This window comes from Anomalospiza imberbis, chromosome 2, assembly GCF_031753505.1.
Source record: "Anomalospiza imberbis isolate Cuckoo-Finch-1a 21T00152 chromosome 2, ASM3175350v1, whole genome shotgun sequence".
Classification (NCBI taxonomy): Eukaryota; Metazoa; Chordata; class Aves; order Passeriformes; family Viduidae; genus Anomalospiza; species Anomalospiza imberbis.
Window position 1 is genome coordinate 58,822,905 of NC_089682.1, and position 26,091 is coordinate 58,848,995.

The 26,091-nt window shown below is 38.1% G+C and overlaps 1 protein-coding gene across 6 annotated transcripts in view; it reads right to left on the reverse strand.

Annotated features, from left to right (window-relative positions):
* The window catches only part of SGCG (sarcoglycan gamma), a 104,572-nt gene extending 82,501 nt beyond the window's left edge, over positions 1-22,071 (reverse strand). For 3 of the 6 annotated variants that reach the window (XM_068181290.1, XM_068181288.1, XM_068181287.1), the window contains exon 1: positions 21,853-22,071. The gene's annotated coding sequence lies outside the window, so the exon portion shown is untranslated. The remainder of the gene's footprint in view (positions 1-21,852) is intronic. The other 3 variants (XM_068181286.1, XM_068181284.1, XM_068181291.1) reach the window with 2 other exon arrangements.
* Between the last annotated feature and the right edge of the window lie 4,020 nt (positions 22,072-26,091).

The window sequence follows — 26,091 nt, forward strand, 5'->3', positions numbered from 1 at the left end:
TGCATGTGAAAATACTTACAGGTATCTCTCAAAATTTCCCCACAATTCTCTACTACTTGCCACAGGACCTAGCAAATGGAAAGGATGGCAATTTTGTTTGCTACTGAAATAGTCTGGGCAGAAAAGGTCTGGTCAAGACTATATTCAGATTTTCTCCTGAGAATGGCACAGGAAGAGAATCAATATTTTTGGATATTTGTGTTCTCCTTACATTTTTAGGATGTAATCAAGGAGGGATTGGCAGTTTGACACCTGAGGCTAGAAGAGAAGTTGCCTCCAGCCATACTGATTTTCATGACAGCTTTCCTGGGCATGTTGTTAGCCGAAGACTGGAAAGTCAGGCAAGACAGACACTGAGTGTTGCATTTGTGATATTTAGCATCCAACAGCACATAGGAATACTCTTCCTGCAGTGATATGGATACCCAAGTGACTGAGAAAAAGTGAAGACAATGACTCACATTCAGGTTACACATTCAGGAACTGGAAGGAATTGAATGAAAATGTGTTTGCACTATTACTAAGGGAAGTTGTTTAATCCTTGGAGCAGATTTTAACAATGCCTCATGTAAAGGCCATGCATTGAGAGACCAGGATGAGCAGCTGGTAAAGTACTGTATGAAAGTTTGACCTTACTCTAATGGTGGAAATCCCACAGAAGACAGACACTGAACAAAGAAGGATCATTTTGAGGCTGCTGGTTTAGTGCCGAATCCGCAGCAGAAAAATTCTACTTCTGCTCTTGATGCTTAATGTGCAAGTTACAGGTTAAGGAGAACAGCCTTTAAGATGTAAAAGACTACCTCTGTGATCAACAAAACTGCAGACACTGAACATTTTTCAGTAGCACCTTCCACAAGACGACACAGAAAATTAGTATACCCTTTGAATCATAGAATGTAACCTCTACAGAATGGGTCAAAAGACAAAGAGATTCTTCTACATTAAACTGTATCTCTTTGCTCAAGTAGCATTTTATATCCTCATATATTGTGAGGATCTTGCCTTCACTGAAAGTGAAGTTTTCACTTGTCTTTCACTGCTAAAAGAATAGATTGGGCTTTGTTTTATTTCTATATGCAGCATATTCTTACAGTAAGTCTCTATCTTAGGTAGCTTGCTTTCTTTTCAAGCAATCAACATTTGAAACAATGATTTGTACATGGTCTATGCACTGTCAAATAGCTCCACTTAAAATCTTCTTATAGCAGTACAGATAATCAGGTAATTTGCATTTGTTAATGTTTGTATGGGTAAAAAATTGAGAAAATATATCAACCTAATTCATATTTATATAAGTGTATACACTCATTTATAATTATAAAAAAACCCAACATAAATAACAGAAAATATTTTGGGCTATAAAAATTTTTAAATGGCATATTCAGAAACTACAAAATTATATATGACAAGAAAAGAGATTCATAGTCCCAGTTCCACGCTTAGTAAACAGTAAAATTTAGATGCTTACTTATATTCCTCTATGAAAAACATAATTACCTTAAAATACTTTTTTTTCTGAAGTTTTTACTGGAAATGCCACATAAAATCAACTACTTGTTCTGTGTAGGCTCAGGGAACAGATCCAGAGGAGGGCAAAGGCCCTGATTAGCAAGATGAAGTAAAAACCAGCAAGACAAACAAATGGACACATGGTAACTAATAGTGTGTCAAGTTCTTCTGAACTGAAGTGACCTCACACTTTGCATTCCCAAAAGGTAACTAAGCATAAATGAGCTTTGGGGTTTTATCTTTTTTTTCCTTTTGAAAGAGTAATTGTAATTAGCAATGCAGAGAAGGTTCTGTGTCACTTTCTCAGAATCACCAGCAATTTCAAACTTTGAAATACATACTTAATGTGTATTAGTAAAGAAGCAGAACTACTAATAACCAGCTATCTCTGAAGGATGCTTCCCAATTTCCTGTAGATTGCAATGCAGCATCTGTAGCAATATCAAGTACTAACAATTCTCACTCCTCATTCCTAAGCCAGTCCTATGCAATTCATTAGAGTTCTTGGTTTCTCCTGCTTTAGGAAGGATCCATAAATAGCATCCTTGTAAGAGAACATACAATTCCACAAATTAACACTTTTCTGATTATGAATAGTGTAACTTTTCTGGGGAGTTGAGTCCACCTAGTGATGTGCCTTTGGAGATATCTGTAACTTTTCTTAAAAATGGATGCTTTTGTCATCTTGCTTCTTTTTAGGCACTGTGAAACAAAGATTCAATCTTAAGAGGAAAGACAGAATTTAAGGAATAATGCTTGCAGTCATTAGAAAATCCTAACTTCTACAGAACTGTTGAGATAATTCTTACCAAGAATAAATCTAATAATGAAAATGCAAAGTATAATTTTGAGAATGAAATTAACAAAGGGCTGCCTGGGGCATTTGTGTTAATCTGGGCTAATGATCAGGAACAATAGCCTTTTTTGAATAAACTGCATGAAAATCTCAATAAATTACATGATATTTAAAAGGAGGATATTGATTTTATAAAGATGGACATTTATGAAGGCACTGAAAATGTACACTAAAATAATCTCCAAAAGAAAGTCTGACAAACTGGATACTTTGAAACATTTTCAGAAACTAAAATTTTTCATAAATTACTCAAACTATAGCAATGCAGAGAATTCGGCAGCTATAGAATATTTGCTGCATTTCCCATTTTCTCTATAGCAATGTGAAATCAAGGTGAAAGCAGAAAAGGATTTTATGGCTGTGAGACAATCACAGACTCTCACACCAACAGACTTAAAGAGGGACCAAACAGAGAAAACTATGAATGTTCCTGGACAAAGAAACTGCAGCCAGCCTATAACGTAGAAGGTGGTATCTACAGGAAAGCTCAGGGGGAAAAAAATCACATCCTGGTGTACCAAATCAATCTCCCTGCCAGAGTTCTCTTACTGTCTTAATAGCCACTCAACATGGGGCTAGAACCTAAGTCCCAATATAAGAACATTTAAAGAAACAGCAGGACCATACACAATATGACATTAATTTTTTTTTAACATCCAGTAAACAAACAGTCCCTTTGGAAAGGTATTTAACTTCCTAGAAAAGCTTTTTTAAAAAGTGAGTTCATTGAAATTTCCTAAATTGTAAATAAGAAATTGTCTTCCACTGTCTATAAATACTTTATTTTCCATGTTAGAATTTGAGTTTATGAGTAGCTATTGAACTCCATTTGAGATAAAATTTTCTCATATCATATTTACTTACCAGTTGCTTCAACTAATTTACAAAAAAATAGAAAAAGTGTAGCATAAAACCAAAATATTCACTATCTACCCTGCACCTGTCACTTTAGTGGATGACTGTACAGCTTTTTACCACAGGACTTAATTCAAGTCACAAAAATAAACTCTCTTTTCATCAAGCTCCTGTCTGTGAAACTCTAATTCAGCATTACATATGGGAATTCTCCTATCAGCATTCATAAACACAAGATATAGCTAGCAAGAGAAACAAAGCCTCTGATGGTTTTGTTAATGCCATCCAACATCTCCCACAGCTTCTCAACTGAAAGGGCTGTTATATCTCCAATCCCCCTTTTATCCTGGTATTGCATAGCTGCATTTTGAAGCCCCTTCTCATGAATGCAGCTTTCAAAACCAAGGGGGGAAATTATCCTGACCAGTAATGGTGTTCCTTCCTTGGATAATTTCCAAGCGCATTTTAACAAAGGGCAAATTTATCCTAATCACAAAAGAGTGAAGTTTCCCCTTGCAGTGTCCATGGAAAGGAATGCTCTCCTCCCTGCCCCACTAACATTGCACCAGATAGAACATACCCACTGCCATTTTTGCACCACTGATACCTTCAGTTAGTTCCTTAAGATGCAGAGAATACACAGAAAAACTTGCCTTTTCTACCCCACTTTCTTTGATGGGCTCACATGAGTATTCTAACAACAGCTGATGGCACGGCACTACCCAATGCCAATGGGTATTAAACAATGGTGAATTGAAAACGCAACTCTTTTCTGTTAGACTTTGAAGATAGTGCTGTGCTTAGTAAGTGGCTTTACAGTATGATGTCTGAGGTGAGATGTTACAGAACACAGGTACTGAGGTCACTAAGTACCAGTAAAATCCTACAATGGATTGGTTTGGGTTGGAAAGGACCTTAAAGATCATCTAGATCCCACCATGGGCTGGTACTGTATGCTGGTATCAGAACCGGTTCCAAACACAACACCACCAATATGTGAGGACAAATTACTACAGTGAAACAACAGAACCCACCTCCCACTGTGAGAATGAAGAGTTAGGGATACTTTCTCTAAGGCTTACACATGCAAATGTAAAGAAAGAACATCCTTTTTTATGCTGAGCATGTAACAATACAGAGCTAGCTTCAGAAGCTTAAGGCAAATGAAGAACACCAAGGGGTGACTGTTCCTAGATTAACTTTAATGGAATTTTGATGCAGCAAGGAAAGTATCAAGGAAACATACAGAGGGATTTTCAGTCTTTCAAAAGGACAACCTGACAGCTGGAATAGATGACCGATGAAAGGCCCCTTCTCACTGAAATATTTTGTTCTAGGCTATTCTAGCATACCTTACATTTCCATCACCTGGATTTGCCATTCTACTGTCTCATCACTCAGAATCAGAAGGCTCTTCTGAAGCTTTTAAATTGATCCTATTTCTAACTTATTTTCAAATATCATGGCTCCAAACCCCAACACAGCCCTTTTGATGTGTGCTATCACAGAAAAGACATGTGATGTGCATTGTGCAAGATCTGGGTTATGTGGACAGATCTCAGCACAAACTGTTGCATATCTACAAAGACAGTGTTTCTCTGCTGCAAAAATTTAGCATGTATTTTTACTCTATGTTTTCCAAGTTTTAGCCATCTGTTTATCCTTTCATAACCCTACTACTTGTGCCACAGCTGCTTAGCTTCTTAAATTTCTGGTTAGGGAATATCTCGAAAGCTTCCTGAGGAAATCTGAGGAATCAACTAGAAAATTTTTACTGATGTTATTCTCCATGTGCAGGGACACATGATGTCATACAGCTAGAATGAAATTTAAAACTGGAATTGCTCAAAAGGCTGATCTAAAATATGAAAGCAAAAATATCTAGCCACATCCCAAGTCAAAATAATTTGCTTTACCTGATTCTTTTCATAGCCGCTTTGCCTTCATGACATACTTCAGAAGCTTAAAAATTCATCTAATTTTTTAACTTCTCAGGATACAAGAACAACAAAATCAATGTCAAAAAGCTGCATCTAAAGCTTTCAGATGCATCAAAGAACCAAAATTACAAGTGACAATGCTAAAGATTGACAGAATGCAAAGAAGCTTTTAGTTAGGATTCGATTTTCTGAAAATTAAAGTACAACTATCAAAGGGGTAGCAGTATTAAAATGAAGGTTGAAAACTGTCAATTTTTGATAGAAAGATTACTTTTAAAGTGTTAGAAACTAGTCAGATATTTTTAAGTCAAATAAGAGCACATTAACAACTTAAATGTTCTGGTTTATATGGGATAGATGCATACAAAAAACAAAGAGAAAAGTTTTAAAGAAAAAGCAGCTTGCACCTTAGAGAAAGGCAGAAAAGGCTGTGATAACAAACAAAATTCCATAGAATTGAAAAACCATGTAATTAAGAATTATAATGTAAAGAAACATGTTATTTAAATCAGGTAAGGTTAATTTACCTATTTAATGAACCAGTGTAAGGAATTCTGAAATATGTTTTGCCAACATATGCATGGTGATCTAGGCACAATTAAAAATGGTGGAAAAAAAAGAGGCAGTGATTTTCATTGTATTTTCAATTCCTTCTAAACCCACACCTTCTATAAGAATAAATCCTTTAGGAGAGGTAAAGACTAGTGATTTACATACATATAGAGGAACTCTCTCCATTTCTTTCTTTTAGGTACCTTCCAGATTCACCATCTACAGCAACACAACTTTTTGATTTACTCAAAGTAAACTACAAAAGCACAGACAGCTGTTAGACCAGTACCTTTCAGGCAGAAGACAGAAATCAGTTCTTTCTGTCTCTTTTCCTCCTTCACATGCAGCGTTCCAGGAAAAAACCCAACAAAAAACCCCAATGAAAACAAAAACCCAACCCCAATCCCTCTCCTCCTAACCACCAAAATATGGCTCCTGCCATCACTATCAGGAATATAGACTGTCATTTACCACCAGCTGGTATGCAGGTTATCTTATTTATATGTGTGATCTGATTTGGAATGACTCCAGCCTAGATATTCACACAGAAAACTGCAGCATTTTTCTTTCACTATGTGTGCTTCAAGATATCAAGCCTGAGAAAGAAAGTCCAGCTATCAAAATATTTGATATTATTGCTTCCACTGACTCTGATCATATTTCAGACCATGGCTGGCCAGCATCTATGCTAGTCCATCTAACGGGAAGATACTTGACCAATGACTGAATAACTGTTTGACTTCCAGGGGATGGTAGGAAATTTACTGGGCCTAAGAAGGATTCTTTGACTGGACTTCCAGGTCCACAGCAAGAAGGGAGAAAAGGACTGGGCCTGACTTCCTTCCCTGTTTTCATAGGGACTTCCTAGAATATAAAACTACTGAAAACATATCAGAGTACAGAATTATCTCAGGGCAAAGAGTAAACATATCAAATGCAATGACACCTCTAGACAGCCCACATACTAAGAACTTCACCAGATTGAAAAGGTAAGGTAGACACATTTGTGGAAATCTGTCTAAAACTCATATACAAAAGCATGACAACGGGCTCTGGTAAATCTTGAAATACTCAAGTAGGAGAATATTTTGGGAAATATCACTAAAAGATGATGTTTCCTGGCCTTATATTCTTTCCTAGGCATTTAATGTGAGCTACTGTCAAAGACAGACTTTTGGGCAAGATGGAGCTGAGGTATTTCCAAAATTTATCATAAATACAGCACTGGAGATACCAGCACCTCAAATACCTCTCAAGTCTTCTTTTCTATGTTAAGGGGAAGAAAGGCATAATTCATTTCTACTGCAAGAGTCCAAGACTGAGCTGTTCTCTCTGTACTGGCTTCAGTAATCAAAGAATAGTTGTCACTTGAAGTGGGGAGCAGGGCTTGATTGGCACCACCACAATGTAGACTAATATTCTGAGATTGATACAGATAGCATCTCAGGAGAGGTTAAGAATGCTGTACACATCATTAGAACAAGTCTGACCTACACAATGTACATATAGCTGTTAGAACAAGTCAAGAAATCCACAAATCTTCCCTGGTTATCCACAAATCTCTGTAGACACCCATGTGAGGCAATTGCCAGTTATAAACATTATGTAGACAAAGCCACATAAACAGACCCCATCTACTACCCCAAGACAAATGGGAACTCCCTTTGAACATAACCCCTGTAAACCTGGTTGTTCTCAATATGGATGATTTGCAGTTGTATTTTCTACAACTGACCATGAAAAGACTCAGATTTTACTCACTTAGGCTGAAGTCGTTCCTCAGGTATGAGCTGAGGATTGGGTCACTTTAAAGAAAAGTGTCATTCTCCTACTCGATAAGGACAAGTGCCCAGAAAACAGAAGAGCAGATGTCAGATATCCCAGGCTCTAGACAGCAAAATTTGAGACCCAATCCTGATCTTGGCTCAATAGGACAACTGAGTTAAATTTTCACAACCAACATTTTGTGTAGTGAGGACTAACACGTGATGAAAACAAACACAAAAAGAATCATCCTTCACAAGACAGCACTTTCTTTCAAACTTCATAGTATTATAGGATCATAAATGCCAAATTACAACATTTCATGTTAGCTCATGAAGTTGTATTCCATAAACCTGGATAATCCTATATAAGCACTCTGAGATGACAGCTTCACCAATGGTGAAGTTACAGCAACATCACATCTAGGCAATTACCACAAACCAATGGCTTGTATAAATAGCACAACACATTCAAGAGATAAAGCAGCTCAAGAACAAGGAAGCCTATGCTGTGAAAATCCCAAGCCTTCTGAAGTAGCTGCTTACACCATCTACACTCCTGCTTATATACAGCAGGGATGCAACTTATCTTTCTGAAGAGTCTCAGGCTTGGGAAGAACAGACATGAGCCAGTACCCACTAATCATCTCAGGGAACAGATGTAGTCAGTGGACACATTTCTCTTTGAAGTCTTCTTCTGATTGTACTACATTGTCCCCTGTTATTATTTTCTCTTACATCTAAATCTATTATTCTTTGCTTCACAATGATCCAACATGAAACAGACTGGCTTGACACTGAACCTATCTAATATGAATCTACAGTCTGGCTGTTAAGGCATTCTCTTGTAAGGTGAAGTACTATGCTTCCATAGCTAGTAACTTTCTAAATTTGGTTTCCCACTTCCCTGTCCCTTTTTTTAGTCTATAGACAAAAATGTGGCTAGGTCATCTATAGCTTTTTCCAAGATACATGAAATAAAATTCAGGACTCTCCTGTGTAAAACAACTCCTTTACTTCTGCTCCAGAGACAGAATTTTGGACTTGTAAAATTTATAGCCACTGCACTATTTTACGTTAACTGTATGTGCACTATAAATTATTTTAAAGACCTATTGCATAGCAGGTCACATTTAGCACAGGCAAATGCCTCCCAAAATATTCCCAGTAAGAAGTATCCTTGCTAGCTGTTGTGAAAAGAAAGGCCCTCTTTATGAGACTATATTTGGTCTTGTACATTCTATAAGTTTGTATACAAAAAGCTCAATGTTACAAACAGTATTTCCTTTTTTACAATCTAAGAAGAATTAGATTATATTTAGCTTGTTTTTACTCAGCATGCAGCAGGTAAATTGCAATTCTTTTTAAATCTTTCAAGAACTTTAAGAAACACAGCCCACATATACAATGTAAATTATTAACATAAAATCCTGAACACAATCTGTCAAAATACATCAGTATGAAGAAACTTATGTTTGGTTGTGACCTATAATTTTTCAGGATGACAGCTTCAGCACGCGAGGTATTTGCAAAGATCACAAATTCCCCTCTTTGGATTTAACATTTAACCTGTCCTTGACATCTACTAATATTTATGATCGCCATTATTACCTATGTATGTATCCTGTACTCATTGTACTTTAAACAGGTGGGATACATTTTAAGAATAGCAATATTCCAAACATCCAATACTTACAAATCCATAGGTTTTGTAGTAAGATTAACTTTCAATGAATTCCACAACAAAATTTGTCTTTCTGCCTATGCAACATGTGTTACATGTCTGCTTTTACAATTTCTCTTAGAGTGCATTAGCAGCATATGACAACAATTCACTTCAGATTTAGCCTTCTCTCAGGTACCCCCTTTTACAGAGAATTTTCATTGCCAGGCTATTGGATTAACTAACTTTAACAGCAATAGCAGGCCAGTCCACTACTGGTACTTCATTTTTCAGGATCCTTGGGACAAAAACCAAGAACAAAGACTATACTGGAGGAGCCCTTCTGATGGTGGCACATTTCCAGTGAGCTGATTTCCAAAGGACCAAACCGCCTACTTCCTGTCACAGTGGCAAATGCAATCTCACGCCAAAGCAGAATCCATAAATCTTCAGAAAAAAATATTGACTGGCACTGGACAACCATAACAGAATGATCCACAGCCTTCCCCTACTGGCACACAAAGAACTTTAGGAAGAGTTCGGGAGTAGGGCTAATCACTTGCTTTTGAGAGCAGCAGCTCACTCCACACTACATGGAGTAGCATACAGAAGGTCTACAGTGAATACAAAGTAAGCCTAATATTTCCACCTTGGGGAAAAATAGTTTTTAAAATTTACTTTTAAGATTTTATTTTCAGTAATGTAAGGGGAAATTTAGGCCCAAGCAGTTTGGTAAATGCTCTCCCCTTGTCCAGTTACTGTGACCTTGTTTGTTACTTACAAAGGAAAACAAAGATATGGTATTTTTGTTTGAACTGCCTGCTAGGATTGCTTTTGATTAGTAAATTAAATGCAAGGTCAAGCTGCTTTAGCTTAGCAACAAGGAGTTTTGATAAGGTGCTCCCATGGTTGTGTTACAAAAACATGATGACCTCAATGTTACTATGAATTTAATGAAAATGTGAAAAAGTGATTTGTATAGCTAGGAAATATTACATAATCAGAACGTAACAGCAAGTCTAGCTGAGAAGTAAATATGCAGATGTAATACTGAAAAAGTGTATGTGTATGGACTTTTACAAACATAACATGTTATGTGTGTACACATAACAAAATTAGGAGTGTTCCTTGAAGTTTCTTCTGAGGTAATGTTTACTTACCTTACAAAAGGGAAACAAGACAATAGGAAGGCCTTGTGATAAAATGTAACAGCTTTTATTCCAGTTATAAAAATGTTCACTCTGCCATCTATCTGCTGAGGTAAGCCTGAGAATTCTTATTAAAATTTCAGCATGGCTGGTCATAAAAAAAAAAAAAGAAAGTAGGAACAGTTAAAAAAGATAATTGGATTCTTACATGATTGCAGTAGAGCCTGACACCTCTAAGTAAGGCTATACCTTCTGCCACTGAACAAAAGGTTACCTGGCTTGGGATGTGTCGCCTGTCACTAAATCAGCCAAGAGATTTATTCACTTGGAAAGTTGGGCCCTATTTAGTCTGTTATTTACAGAAGTTATAACGTTATGATTTTATTATAAAATTAGACAAATAAATGGAGTACCACCTCTCACTATCACATTACTCTAGTTACATAAAATATATATTAAATTTGCTATTAAAATGTAAGGCAAATATCCTGAGGTACTCCTAATGGCACAAAATGGTGTTGTTACTTCCAAAGAAAAAACTGAGCTGTTCAAGAACAGTAAGCCACCACTACCATGGCTTTAATTATATTTGTTTAATTCTGTAAAGAAGCACAAGTGAGTAAAATGTTCTCTTTGTCTGTTCAGACACTTCTGTAATGGTAAAAGTCCAAAGATCTCTTAGTGGGACAGACAATTATTCAATAATGATGATGGAGAACACTTACATAAAAATTAGAGCTATCAAACTTATTAAAACAAACCTCATGGTTTCTTCTGAGAAATGTGATGAGAAAGACGATGAAAGAAGTGATAAGATTGCATTATAGAAGGTAAGAGACATGAAGACATAGGAACAACATGCAAAAAAGAAACCAGGAAATATGATGAGAGAAGTAAACAAAATAAAAGGGACTGAGAAAGGGTGGAGACAACAAAAACAATCTGCAGCATTAAAGCACAGAACAGAGAGCAACAGGAGTGTCCTATCAAAAAATAGCCTGATGTCCACTATTTCATAGGATAGATGAAAAGTACTTGCTGCTACCAATTGTTGTAAGCTTAGAGAACTTTTCCACTTTCCTTAAGAACTGAAGGAGTTTGGAACAGAAGCCAGCTCATTCACACAATTTTATAATGAGTAGAAACAACTGCTGAAATTCAACACTGCTTAGCCCAACTCAATAGGGCTACCCCAAAACTGGAAAGTAATGAAACTTGTCTTGCTTATAACAAGTCAGAGTTAGCACTTAACCTGAATCAGTATTAACCTGAAGTATCACCAAAATTATTTCGTTTCTCAACTGAATAGTGCATATTGTAAGACTTAACTACTGTGAAACAAAAGTTATTATTTTGCGAAGTTTGTAGCAGTAAATTCGCTTGTGTCTACCTACAGGAAATGGAATCCTGCTATTCCCTGGAGACAAAAGCATTTCAACATTTTCTGTTGGATTAGCATCTGAGAACTTCGTAATGTTCGTAAGTATCGTAAATGCAATTGTCATAGAGAATCATAATAACTCAATTAAATATTTGATCCTCAGATTATTTTTAAACATTACTTATAGTGAAATACTAAAGAATGAGGGGAAAAGGAAGTTACATTTTTAGCTGCTCTACTAACAATTCAAACCTCTTACTGAACTTTTCACAACAATGCATGCATTTCTCAGCCCAAGGAAGTTCTTGAATATAAATTATCAGAATAGAGAACATATCAGATGAAAGTTTGAAGTATATTGGCAAATACCTATGCTTAGAAATAGAGAATTTTGTACTAGTTGTTTCATTAGTTCTTGTGATTTCATAAACTCTTTGAAGATTTCTCTTCAAATAAAGTCATGTGTATTAGTGCCCTGGTGTCACTCACTAAAACATTCAGTAACAATAAGTAAAGAGAGTGCAGGCATCTTCCCACAGCACTGTGCTTGCTGCATCTAACAATTATATTGGCAGCACAGTCACAGCCATTTCCACATTAGTTGCTGGAATTCAGATTCCTGCATGTATCTGCACATTCCCCTACGCAGACAGCAATGCCTAACTACCAATAGGATAATCTCCAATTGGCCACTGTATGATCTAGCTCTTTTTGGGATGTACTGGTGTCCAAAGTCAGACTGGATGGGGCTTTGAGAAGCATCGTGTAGTGGAAGGTGCCCCTGCCTGCGGCAGGGGGCTGGAACTGGATGATCTTTAAGATCCCTTCCAACTCAAACAATTTTATGATTCTCTTCTGTGATATAAAGACTTCCTTCCCTGCTGCAGGAGACTTACTTCACATACTGGTAAGAGTATACCATTTCCTAGAACTTTTACCAGAAAATTGTTATGATTTTAATACCCATTATAAGTAGATAAATGAAATTGCTTTGAGTACCTTTCAGAAATCTTTATATTTGTTTTCATGCTTTCATTGATATATAGTTTCAGTTAAAGATTCTCATTAGTTCCTGTCAGCTGATCCTAAAGAATAATGATCTAGTGTAAGGCTGTTTTATAGGGGGGGAAAAAGCAATAATATTTTCTTTCCATTCAAATCACCGTTTCCACAGTCTATTGTGACAATTGATGATATCACCAGTTGTCCCTGTTCCTCATGCAGGAGCAATTGGTTTCTTGTGACAAAGGCCTGGAGCATGACAATTTTATTTAATGATATTTTTCCCCCCTATCAAAGACCTAGATTGTGAAAAAGTGTAATTCATGTACTTGATACCAAATGAGTTTACATCTAAAACTAACAAGAAGAAAATACATACCAGCATCTCCTTTAGAATAATGTCTGCAATAATAAGCTATTCAAAAGGATGAACAGAAAGAAGGAATTCATTTTCCAGACTTCCAAAGTCTCAGCTATCAGGAGATTTGTATCAGCATTGGGCTACTTCTAGGTGATGTCTGTTGCGGCTAATTGCAGAGACAGTTTGTTACTGCAACCAACTTTAGTCAAGCTACTTATTGTCAGCTATGCATTTTCTTCTTTTTTCACAATTCCTAATAAAGTAGAAAAAGTATGATTGTTGATGGTTTTAGTTAACTTACTACTTTCATGAAGGCATTGTATTTGCAGAATACTGACATAACTCATTAGTAAGAGATGGAAAAATCACATAGTAATTCAACCTGCCAAGATAAATTCAAGTGCCAAGAAATAATCTTGTGCTAACTAGTAAATCTATACTAACTTCTTAAGAATATTTTGCCACATGAATGAGAAAAAATTGCCTGGAAAAATAAGTGAATTGTAGACATAGCAGTAAGGTTAGTGTGTAGTGAACTCAACCAAAAGTGTATTCCCATAGCTCAACAAAGTTTTCCAGAACCTTATGGAGCTGCAATTAAAATAAAAACAGGATTTTACATGCAGCCGTAAAAAATATTTTCTAGTCACTTCTGCTGTTAATTATGATTTTCTGCACACTCTGCAAAAAGACTCCTTGAGTCCATGCTCATCATTTACACAGTGGGCTGACAGCTGCAATAGTCATGAGAAAGAGACTGACCCTGATCAGAGATTATACCTGAAAATGACAGTACAATCAATAAACCCTAATGATACATAGATGAGAAGCAGATTTTACAGATGGCCTCAACTCTTGGATATTTGCATTGAGGGGCTGATTTCTGGATAGGCATGGACCTTGAGGTAAGCCTGTCAGCCAAGAGTGGATGCAGCAAGTATCTGCTGGAAAAATGGCAAAATTTTCTGCACTTGCTCACCAGCTTGATGATAGGACTAAAGAAAATACATGAATCAGCATGAATGTCCAAAATTTATTATCTGCCAGTGTAATGTCTTCAATCAATTTCGCATTTATCACAGATAAAGGTCTGGCATGCTCAAAGACATATGTGCAGACATAGGTGCCAACTATACAAGCAACCTGAGACTAGAATTCACTGGCATGCTTAGACACACTTGCATTTTTTGTTGGAATGTATTTGTTATTAGCACATTTTTGGACTCGGCTGAGCAAACAATAACAATGGATGCTTAGTTTGGTTACTGATTCAACTGGCTGCAAGTTAATCTCCCATTTAAAACAAAAAAAAAAACCCTAAAACCCAAAACAAAAACAACAAAAAATCTGAATACAGCTCCTGACAAAAATTGCCATAATTAACACATAATTTCAAAATATTCAAAGAAATTCAGTATGTGTAGTGTATGAGACATTGTATGACAGTAAAAATCCCAAGAAAAAATATTAAGATGTGTTTTAGAGAGATTACCACAAAACACTGCCAGAACTCAGAACAGTTTGGCAAATATTAGGTTTAACTAGTAGATAAAAGAAATACACAGGACCATGCTTAAAAAGGGAGGGATGCTTCCTTTTAGCACTGATATTTCATTTGTCTCAGATTTAAGATTAACCTTCACTTATGGGAATAAGAAAGCAATGACAGTGAAAATTTCCTTACAATCTTCCTTACTTTCTTTATTGCTCAAACGCTAGTGTTTAAAAAAAATACAAGCAATTCCTATTCTTGGCAAATCTCTCAATAGGGATTAGGAAGGCAAGATACAAGCTGGACAAAGAGCAGAATCATACATATATCCTAATTATATAGTATTAAGAACCCAATAACACATGTTGATGGGTTACTGCACACACTTCAGAAGTAGCATAATGAGTTCCCCTAAAAAGGCAGGCCTGATGAGACTGTGATATTGCTCTAAGCTGTCAGTCAAATGTGCTGGTAAGGACACAGCATATGCTAACAAAAGGGTATTATTAAAGAAGATAAAAAATACCTTTTCCCATAAATGCATATAGTTTTCTTGAAGCCCTGTTAATTTGGTTGAAGGACAGGCACAAATTTTCTCTGCTGATCTAAGTAAAGTTGTCTTTGCCTTTCAACTGAGAGTTAGAATTCAAAGTTTCAGTCTCCTCAAGTCTAGTGTATCCTAAATATGCAATGCTCAAATGTAACATGAAACCAACTGTACTCCTTAAAATGCAGAATTTTTAGTTGCATTTGCAATTTCTTAATGTATTCCCTTGCAATAGAATCAATAAAGACCTGTGCAACACTGTAATATTGCTGTAGCTTTCAAAGCTATGTTCAGGTGCATCAAGAACTGCAGCACGTCTGCAATGCTTAACCTGAAATAATATTTTGGAACAGAGGAAATCCTCAGTGATACCTTGGGTCAATTGTTGCAAAACTTAAATGAAATTTCATGGAAATTCCACCCCTGAAAAGCCATGATAAGCGAGTGTACTTATTCCCCAAAGCACAACAACTTCTTTTTTTCCTTTTAAAGTGGTATTTAAACCAAGTAGTATCACAACCTAACATGGCTTAAGTTCAAAGGTTTAACAAGTGATTCAGGCCATCTGAATTTAATACTGTAACTTTCTCTACACAGACCAAACAAGAAGAAAGTATTAAACATTCTGGATTTAAAACACCATAACTGACAAGATTATTTAATTAGATGAGAACAGAAGCCTCTCCAAAGGCTCTGTCCTGGCGCCACTCGCTAAAACTATTTCAGTAAAAATAAGTAAAGAAAGTGGCAACACGGTCACAGCCATTTCCACATTAGTTGCTGGAACTCAGATTCCTGAGTATATTCCTGTGCATTCGTCTACACAGATCACAATCCCTAACTATGAGTATGATTACCTCCAATAATATGGAGACTTCTGTATGATCCCCAACTCTTTTGGGACATTCTAGGTGCCCACTTGGATGGGACTTGGTATAACCTGGTGTAGTAAGAGGTGTTCCTGCACATGGTAGGGGGTTTGGAACTGGACGATCTTTAAGGTCCCTTCCAACCCAAGCCATTCTACAACTCTATGACTTCTGGGAGGATCTTGCATTAGCCAGCAAGTGAACTAAGAGAAGATGATCCCACTGCCGAAAGGTTTAGAAAGCTCATCACATTCCTTAAAAGATCCTGAGAAGACCTCTTGACTTCCTTCTAGATCCATGAAAGACACAGATCATCCAACAATGAAATGTCCTGAAAGAAGTAATATGACCTTGCACTTCAGACATAAAAGTAACTCTGACCATTGCCAAGACACAGTAAATGGTTTACTAATATTTGAACTTTCTTCCTAAATTATAGAAGGCTTCAGAACCTAGTGTTAGTTTTGATAACAAGGAGGAGGAGGCAGAATGTCTCTGGACTTCCACAATTGTTGTTATTGCAGCCTTTTTAAGACTGGTTACAATTTTTTTTTCTCAAATTATCTACAGAAGTTTTGTTTTGAGAAAGGATTGAGAGATTCCAGTGAAATTTATTTTATCAGACAGCTCTTTCCATTTTGTTTCTCTTTCCTTGGTTGTTTAAGTGCTTCCAAGTTTTAAAGTCAGCACCAGGAAAAGACAGTCCTTTTTCTTTATGTGCATATGCACCTTTAAATAAAAAAATATTGCTCTATATTCAAATCTCAAATTCAAATATTCAAATCTCTGAGTAAAAATCTTCACAGCCTGAGAAAGTGCTGTGTCCAAGAAAATCAAGTCAGGGAACCAGCATCATGGCATGATTTTTTTACATACAGTATTTTTCTCAAATAATGCTGCATATTAGTTTACAATTCCTCATTAGCAAATAAATAATTTAGGGAAACTGACAGATAGTTACGGACAAAAATTCCTTGTTTCTGAAATCAAATAAATGGCTGGTTTAGAACCAACTTATATATGTTACTATGTCATGTTTAGATTAATGAACAGGGGTTTTGGTGTACATTGTGCAATTTCTTGAATCTTGGAATTTTTTCCTCAAAATTCCAATTTGAAAAGCAATCTACTTTTCTGCAACATAGCAAAACATGTTTTTACAATGTCTTTGATAACAGCAAGGGTGTTCAATATACAAAATCCAAATTCCAGAGTGCTACTCTTAGAAAACAAATAGAAGTTATCTCTCCGGGTTTATACAGACATGATATTATGAAGTTTTCAGAATTATTTATAATAAATACATTCTCAGAAGTATACAATGCTTAATGTACAACCACAAGCAAGGAATTTATTTAAGTACTTTTTTGTGATTCACATATGTTGAAGTTTCCAAAAGCAATTCTTCACTTTCAGAGGTTGATATACGTAATGTGACTTGACAGCAGTATTTACAAATATATTAATTTGGAACATCACAGTGAGTCAATTCAGTGAAGTGGAAAAAAAAATTAGATGTTCAGGATCACTCTGTTAAACCTCAGAGTCTACATATTTGTAGAAAACAGGCAAATATAACAACAAATTTCATATTATTCTGCAATTTCATAAAAGACTATTAAGGTTTTCAATGCCATTCACCTCTAAAAGAAATTCAGTTTTTGTGACACTATTTTAGTTTTCCTCTAATGTTTTCAAAAATATGTACAAATGTGAAATTTGAACGTCCCTTAGAAATTATTTAAAGCATACTAGTTAATCAAACAGCTCAATAATTTGACATATTATTACCCTATTTTTGGTGACTAAAGTTACTTACTGTAAATAATTGTCAAAAACTAAAAAGTAAAACTAGCACTTGTATTACCTTGTTAATTTTTATGAGGTTTGTGTACAGCATTTTAATTACAAATAATATACATTATACGATTGCAAGGGACACTGCCCAGAAGTATTTTGACCTGACATTCAGGAAAAGGCGTTTGGTTGCTCAGTAAAACTACTGTATTAAAAAGAATTTCTAAATTAAAAGACACTTTCTTTCCTTTAAAGCTGTGATGATTTGCAACAAAACCTTTCTTAAACAAATACATACTACTCCTGTTTTGGACTTCATAATAGTTTCTAAAAGACTATAATACCCATATTTATACACTCTTATAATACCTATGGACTGAAATTCATTATATTGGTTAATTAGGAAAATAGGTTACAGTACCATATTAAGACAAGGTTTCCCTAGTCTTTTCTGATAGATATTAATCACTTTATTAATAAGAGAAGTGATGGAGTATAGTTTTTATATCTAAGCATGATGTTAGGCCGAGGAGATCCAGAAGCCAGGACTACAAATCTTGGTATACAGGACTAAAACTCAGAAAAATTATGTTAAACTGAAAACATGAGCTAGGAGAAAATTAAGATGCAATTAAAGAATGTAAAAAGTTAACTAAAAATAATCAAGTGAGAAAATACTGGATGAGGACACACAGTGTGTAGCTGCTCTGGTATTTTGGTGGTTAGAATTACCATGGGTAAAAATGATCAGCAATACCATATTCTTGCATAAAAGATAACATGCTACCCTGAACTGAAGCTAATCTTTGCAGTTTACTTGTTGGTAAGGCTACAGCTGTAATTCCCGTACAGAACATTCTCTACTTATGGAATAAAGGAAGAAATTAGAGGAATTCAGCAGAAAATATTAACTACCAGAGGTCTAAAAAAGGTGACAAAGAAAGCAAAAATTAAATAATCAGGAGTCTTTCAGCTGAGAGGAAATCAACACTCAGAATGTGCATGCAAAGTGAAAGATCATTCTGCAGGAACATTACTTGTTTGTAGTGACCAGAAGGAATCCTTTCCCTAGATCTAATCCTGCCTTTTTACAGGTTTATCGTATGTACTTCTCAGTGCCTGGGAACCAAGATGCAATTTTCTTTAGCCAGTATATTCCATTTTTTATCCGTTTCTTGCTTCTGTAAAAACACTAAACACAGTTAACTAGTTTTACGATGGTATTATCTACTCCAACCACACCAGATGTGTTTAACAACCAAGTAAAAAGTTTTCTATTACAGCTCAAGAGATGCCTTTAAATATAGCAGTACAAGGTCTGCAAACAGAACTATAAGAAAAAAAGCTGTATATGCAACCACACTTTTCAGGTAAAAGCAAATACCTCACCTGTTTCTTCATATACACCTTTACCCAAAATCCTCAAGGTCTGTATTACCTTCAAAAGAGGTAACTTTGTTTTTAGAGCACATATTCATGTTAAAAAACCAAACAAACAAACCCCCCCAAAACAAACAAACAAACAAATCACAGCAAATAAAACCCCAAACCCTCAGTTCCTGAATTCCTCCTCCTTTTTTCCCCTTTACCTATCTTCCCACACTTCCATACTTTAATGGCATTTTATATGCCCCCCTTGCTTCACCTGGCCATTTTCATTGCTTAAGATTTTGCACTCTATAAAGGAACATTTGTTGGACACTCAACCACGTTTAAGCTTCTGACTTCTAACATGAGCTCAGCTTTTGATAGCAAACCCTATATACAATTTGGACATGTTATCAGAACAGATATCTTATTAGCAAACAAAGCATTTTGCTTCAGTATATTCTATTCATATCCTACGTCTGCATAGCTTAAGTACCAGTACTTCTGTGTGAATTTAACTAAGATGCTGATATGAATAAAATTAATTCAAATATCTTGTTACAGAACTGAGCACTAAATCCATAGGCTTCTAAATATAAAAACTATACTAAAAATCCTAAGTTTGACCCAACATCACTACATCAATTCATCCTTACATCTTAGTTACATCCTAGAAATGATTTTACAAGCAACATATTCGCGTCCATATAAAAAAAAAGAAACATGTTGAAAAGTTTGTCAGACGGTTCAGAATGACATCTTCTTTTAATACACTACACATGCTCACTCCTATGCAAACCAAGTTTTAACTGTCATGCTGTCAAGAAAAATGATAATTCCCTAGTCCTATCTTATCTTTCCAAGGAAGTAAGAACTACAGAACATTTTACAATAGAAAATTGTATCATATGTTTAATAAAACCTGCCGCTTGCATGAAAGCCCAGAATTGTTGTATTTGAAGCTGACATTGAAAAAGAAAAAAATCAAAAAACACAACCAGTGAACAAAATGCAGGAAAATGGGAAGCATTTCAAGTTTTATACATGTCTATTCTTCAATTTCCTCAGCCCTCTCCCAGCTTAATGCAATATAAAAGTCCATTAATAAAAACCTGAGCACATGTAAAGAAGTCCTAGAGCTGCATTGGGTCATTAACTGTGATAGACCTTCTGAAGAGATATATCCATGTGCCTATTAAGAAAAGTCTCAACCTGAAAATCACCTTAAGTATGGTGCCTTATCCAATGTTCAACAATCAGGCATTACCTGCAGCAACAGATGTATGCTGTGAAATCTAGGCTACTTTAGAATGCTCCCCCAAATCTGGTTACAAATTTTTTTATATTAAAAACCAACCAACCAAAAGAAAAAAACCTCAAAACCAAGAAAATAAACCTCCAAACCAAAAAGCTACTCATACTTCTTTGATCTAATGAAATTAGGTTCATTGCACTTAAATTTTTCTTTTAGATTTTGCAACAAATATTATGGAATTACCTCGGTATTTGAAAATTTGTAAGTGAAACAGAACTGCAGCTGATAGTTAAGGTAGACTACCTCTGATTAACCAAGCAAGTTAGTGCAGAACATCCTCTGTAAGGGGAAACTGTCTCATTTGAAATGGCTTGAATCTTTCCACTCTCAGTGCAGTACACAATGTACACATCTTTGTTCTGGCTGGGAGGGAAGGAGGCTTCTCAAGGTACAGATTTTTTGATTTTTTTTTTTTTTAAGTGGTTCAATTTTTTTTTTTTTTTGCTTTGCAGCAAAGGTACCTACAACCTCTGTGTGGAACTCCGCTCACTTTTGATTCCTTAAGTTAATTCAGAAGAGCTAAGCAAACTACTTGAGTCTGTCCTTTATATGTATCAGCAAAGGGGGAAGAAAATAATTGCAAAACATTTAAACTGGGATTTGATCTCCAACAGCGTTATGATGATTCACACATTTTACTCAGTTTCTGCTTAATCCACAAATGTTCAGTTAAAAAGCCCCAATGAAATGTGTATCAAAAAGAGCAGTAGTTGCATTTACTGTTACGTCATACAACATAACAAACCTACTGAAGTCTCAGGCGTACTGCTGTGTGTCTTTTTCTGGTAAGACTTTGCAGTTTGTTTTCCCTAAACATACTAAAAGTGAAACAAGCAGGTACGTAAATTTCACAGAAGAGTAAGATATAGCCATCAAAGATGTCAACGTTACACTTGCAGGGATACTTGACGCTACTCCCCTGCAACAAACCAGAGTGAAAACAAGGAAACAAGTTGAGCGAACTGCTGGCAGCACCGCTCCTGCCACCCGGGGGAAGCTGCGGCACCCTCTGCCCACGGCAACACAGACAGGCTGCTTCTCCCTCGCCACGCTCCCGTCCCGCGGTGATCCTCTGCCGCTTCTCGCTGCCCTCACCCCGCTGGAAACTTTCCGCGGGGCGCGGCACGGCCGCTGGCACCAGTGCCGAGCCGCTGCGGCCGCGGGACGCCGGGGCCGCGCTCCCAGCGCTGCGCGCCTCGCCCCGGCGGGGAGGCGCAGCCTCGGGCACCGCGCCGGGGTACCGGAGCACCAAGCGGGTCCTGCCGGACACACCGATGTGCCGCCCTACAGCGCGGGCTGCCTCCCGCCCGCCTGCCCTGCCCTTCGCCCCTCGGCCGGCGGCGCAGGACAACTTTCCGGGGGACGCCTGCCCTCTCCCGGCACTGGAAGCGTCGGCTCCGGTCGGGCCGGGCAGGCGTGTGGGTCGCTCACCTGATGTCCCCGCTCGGCGGCAGGGCAGGGCAGCGTCCCCGCGGTCCCCTTCATGCCCGAGGGGCTGCCTTGCCCGCACACGCGTCCTCATCCAGCTTCCTGCCCGCGGGCTGCGCCGCCTTCCCTCGCCCTGGAGGGGCGGGCGCCGCTCTCGCGGTCTCGCCGGCGCTGCAGGGATGGAAGGAGGAACAGAGGGCGGGCGCCAGAAGGAGGAGGAGGAGGAGGAGAAGAAGGAGAAGGCGAGCAGGGGGCGGGAGATGAGCTATGCCCTCCCTCTCTCCGCCCCGGCCGCCCAGCGGACATAGAGCAGCCGCGGACGGGCTGCGCTCCCCGGCTGTAGGAAGCACCAGGGCTACCCTGGCCCTCACTGCACCGCGTCCCTGCCGGGTGTCCCCGGCTCCGTCAGGCAGGACAGGGCTCGGCGGTGCCTCTGGAGGGCGCCCCGACCCCAAAAGCTCTGCGCTTTATCGGAGCGACCCGGCTCCAGGGTCGGCGGCTGGGCTGGGCTGGGCTGAGCAGGGCTGGGCTGGGCTGGGCTGGGCAGGGCTGGGCTGAGCAGGGCTGGGCTGGGCTGGGCTGGGCTGGGCTGAGCAGGGCTGGGCTGGGCTTAGCAGGGCTGGGCTGGGCTGGGCTGAGCAGGGCTGGGCTGGGCTGAGCAGGGCTGGGCTGGGCTGAGCAGGGCTGGGCTGGGCTGGGCAGGGCAGGGCTGGCACCGCCGCGCCTCGCTCGCTGCTGGGGATGGAGTTTGGGCTGGCCTCAGGGTGGGACGGACGGGCTAGGGAGGCTTCAGGATGTGTGGTAGGAGCCGGGGCAGGACAGATGTGGTGGAGAACACAAAAGGAGCTGGGGGGCGAATGCCGGAGGAGATCGTGAGAATAAGTTTTGCGCAGTTCAGGAGCAGAAAAAGGGATCGAGAAGGAAAAGAGGGAAACTGACCAAGACAGAGAAGAAGGGTGATGTGCGGATTGGGAAGATGAATGATAAATTCATTTTTTTCCTGATAAATTTTGCAGGAAGGATGTTCAGAAAGGCAAGGAGGAGTGGGTACCAGTGGGATAACTGGAGAGGAGAAAGAGTAGGAAAGGACTGTTGGGCAACAAAGGAGAAAATGTGTCCTGTAAGTCGTAAAAGGCAGGTTTTGGGAAGGCGAAGAGACTAAGGAGATAAGGATTCCGAGGAAGCTAAAATTTTACTGGGCTTGGCAGGAAATGTGTGTGAAACTTAGATGATGGGTACAGAGAAGACGTTTAGCGACCTTATCCTAGAGGTTAGAAGAATGAGTCACTAAGGAAGTGATTTTAACTTTGAAGGGATTTTAATTAGGGGAAATATTCTCAAGTGGAAGCATTGGAAAAGTAGGAAATAAGCACTGCAGGAATTGCTGGGTAAGAAGGAACTCTGAAATCAAAAGAACAATTCCCAGCCTGAAACAGCTAGTGTATCTGAACAGAATGCACAAAGTTCTTGGTTGAAAGGGGTACGAGTATTGCTTCTATTTGCGATAGAAATCACCCTGTCCAGAAACTTCTTCTGTAAGAATTGTGCAGTATACATTACCATTTTCTGGCAAATCGTGCCATCCCACATGGGAAGTGGAGAGTTGGATTCAAGCTCTCCAAACTAAACACGCCTTTACAACCAGTGTAGCAAAGTGGACCCTGACCAGCCAGGACTAGCAATAAAAGCAGTATTCCCTACAGACTTGATATCATTCTAGTCCTTGGAGAACCGAATTGAACTTTAGCTTTTAGCCAACCCAGCGTGAAGAATGTATGGGCATCCAGATTCATTGCCTTTAGTGTCTGGAATGTCTACTGCCTCTCATGTGGAAAATGACTTGAGATACAATGGGATACAAATTGGGATACATGAAACTGGAGTAGAAATTACTGCGTTTACACTGAAATGTATCATTGAAGTATTTACTGCAGAAAGTAGAGGAAAAAATGTTGAACATCAAACTAATCTCTTCATTCAGAGGGTAATTTATTTTTGGAATAACCCCTTCCTTCATTGACTTCCTCCAACTTTTTGACATACAACACTCTGAAGTAGTTTTTTTAAAATTTATTTATTTATTTATTTATTTTTAAGTCAGAGATTTATTCAGCTCTATTTTAACACCTTGAATCTTAGCTATTGTGAGACAGCTGTAGTGAACTGAAGTGAATTTGTGTCCAGCACAAAGGTTGTGTTGTATGAGTGATTTACAATAAGCAGAATATTGTAAGCACAGGCAAGTCAGGGTATAGATCGGATTAAAAAAAAAAAAAGTATCCTAGCCTGCTTTGGGGTAGGACTATGTAATCTATATCTTTCCCTTTGGTTTTCTCTGTTCATTTTTCTTCCTGCCCTTTATTGTGCAGAATCTTCCTTCTTCTTGTGGCTCATCAATCCTACCACTGTAGTAATGTCTAAAACTAATTTTACATATTTTATGTATGTAGAAATTTTTATGGGAGTTGTTACGAGAGATCTTGCAGGTGATACTTTGGTAGCCATCTCTTGCATAAAAATGGTGTGCCAGTCTGGACTTCCAGGTGCTACTGTTGTAGTATTGGAGAAAATAACAATGGTTAAAAAAAAATGTTTAGCTGGTTGTTCATAGGAGTTGAGAGCTCTCTGGAAGTTACCTGTGGAACTGCTGCTCAGGACTGGTAAAAATCTTGTATGTATGAAACAAGGTGAGATCAGCATTTTCAAGTTATTCCTCAGTTTTTCATCCCTGCTTTTTTTTTTTTTTTTTTTGGTGGTCAATATGAAGATCTGTAGCTAATCAGGAAATCTTTTGTGAAAGGCCACTCTCAGAGGTGCTGTTTGCTACCAGTTTGTATTTTGTGTAACAAATCTCTTCTAGTTCCTTGAACTGTTATATGTCTGAATTTGAGATAATGTACTGCAAATTATTGTCCTGGACACACTAGCAAGTTTAATCAAAATCAGTGGAAAATTCAGTCATTTTCTTAAAAGTATGTGCTTGTTAACAAATTCTATACTTGTTTACATAATCCATAATGTACACGGATTTGTAAATCCAAAGTATCATTTAAAAATTATTAGTATGGGTAAAATTCTAACAGTATGCTTTAATCACTGGGACAGCATTAGAATTGGATATGTTGATCACCTAGATTAAATGGTATTCATAACGTGCATAAGAATCTGCTCCACAGAAAATGAAATATTGTGTTATGGATACCAGCTATAAATTCCCTGAAGAAAACTCATTTAGTTTGAGTGACTCTTTTCTTTTTGAAGATGGATTGCTTGTACAGTGGAATAAGCAGTGAGTGAGATATAAATGTAAAGATATTTGGGTTTGTAATGAACTAACATGTTTGTTATGAGCTGACATGTTGATAAGTTCAGGTTTGTGGCATCTATACCATCCTGTAAACAGCTGAGTTCACCTTCTTGAGTTCACCTTCTCCTCCCTCACCTGTCCCCACCTCCCATCCACCCCTCACTGGCCATGTTGCTCATGTCTTTTTTTGGATTCCTATTCAGCTGTGACAGAAACTAAATAGCTTTCCCAATAAAGAAACTCAAGGTCGGAGTTGGGAATAGCTCATACTTACGGCATGGATCCATCTGTACTCAGCTGGCTCACAGCAGCTTAGTCATTGTTCTCCAAAGACGCAGCCTTTGGGTTACACCGTGACTTCTCACTGTGCTGTCACACGCCATGTAAATGTTAATCTGCCAGCATAGCCCTACCCTTCAGAAATTGTATACTGGACTGTGAAATAGCCCAGTTGTCTCTGGGAAATCTCTGTGACTCATGCTACAAGTCTGATACTGTTGTTTGAGCACTTAAGAAAAGAGCAATGACAGCCCCCTCCCCCCTCAAAAAGACCACAGACCAAACAAAAAAAAACCTTAACAACAAAGCAAAAAACCCTCCGTAGAGTTCTTAATAGTTTCAGGGATTATGCCTGAGCAATCAGCTTCCTTCTGAGAAAAAAAAAATCTTAAGTTGTTTTATGAGGCCATCCCCCTGGACACTATCCAGCTGTGTAAGTTCAAGTCTGAAGAATGGAAGGTGGTCTATCTCAGGGCTAAAGGATCCAACAGCTTTTCTGTGGCTATGCATCATATGACCTGCTTTTTCTGTGAGCACCTATACAAAACATAAAGCAAGCCCTTGACAGCATATTAGCCCCTTCAAGAAGTCCAGGGCTTTATCTGGATTCCATGGTCAGGTATTGGTAACAGCTTCCCTCAAAATCCAAGGATAGA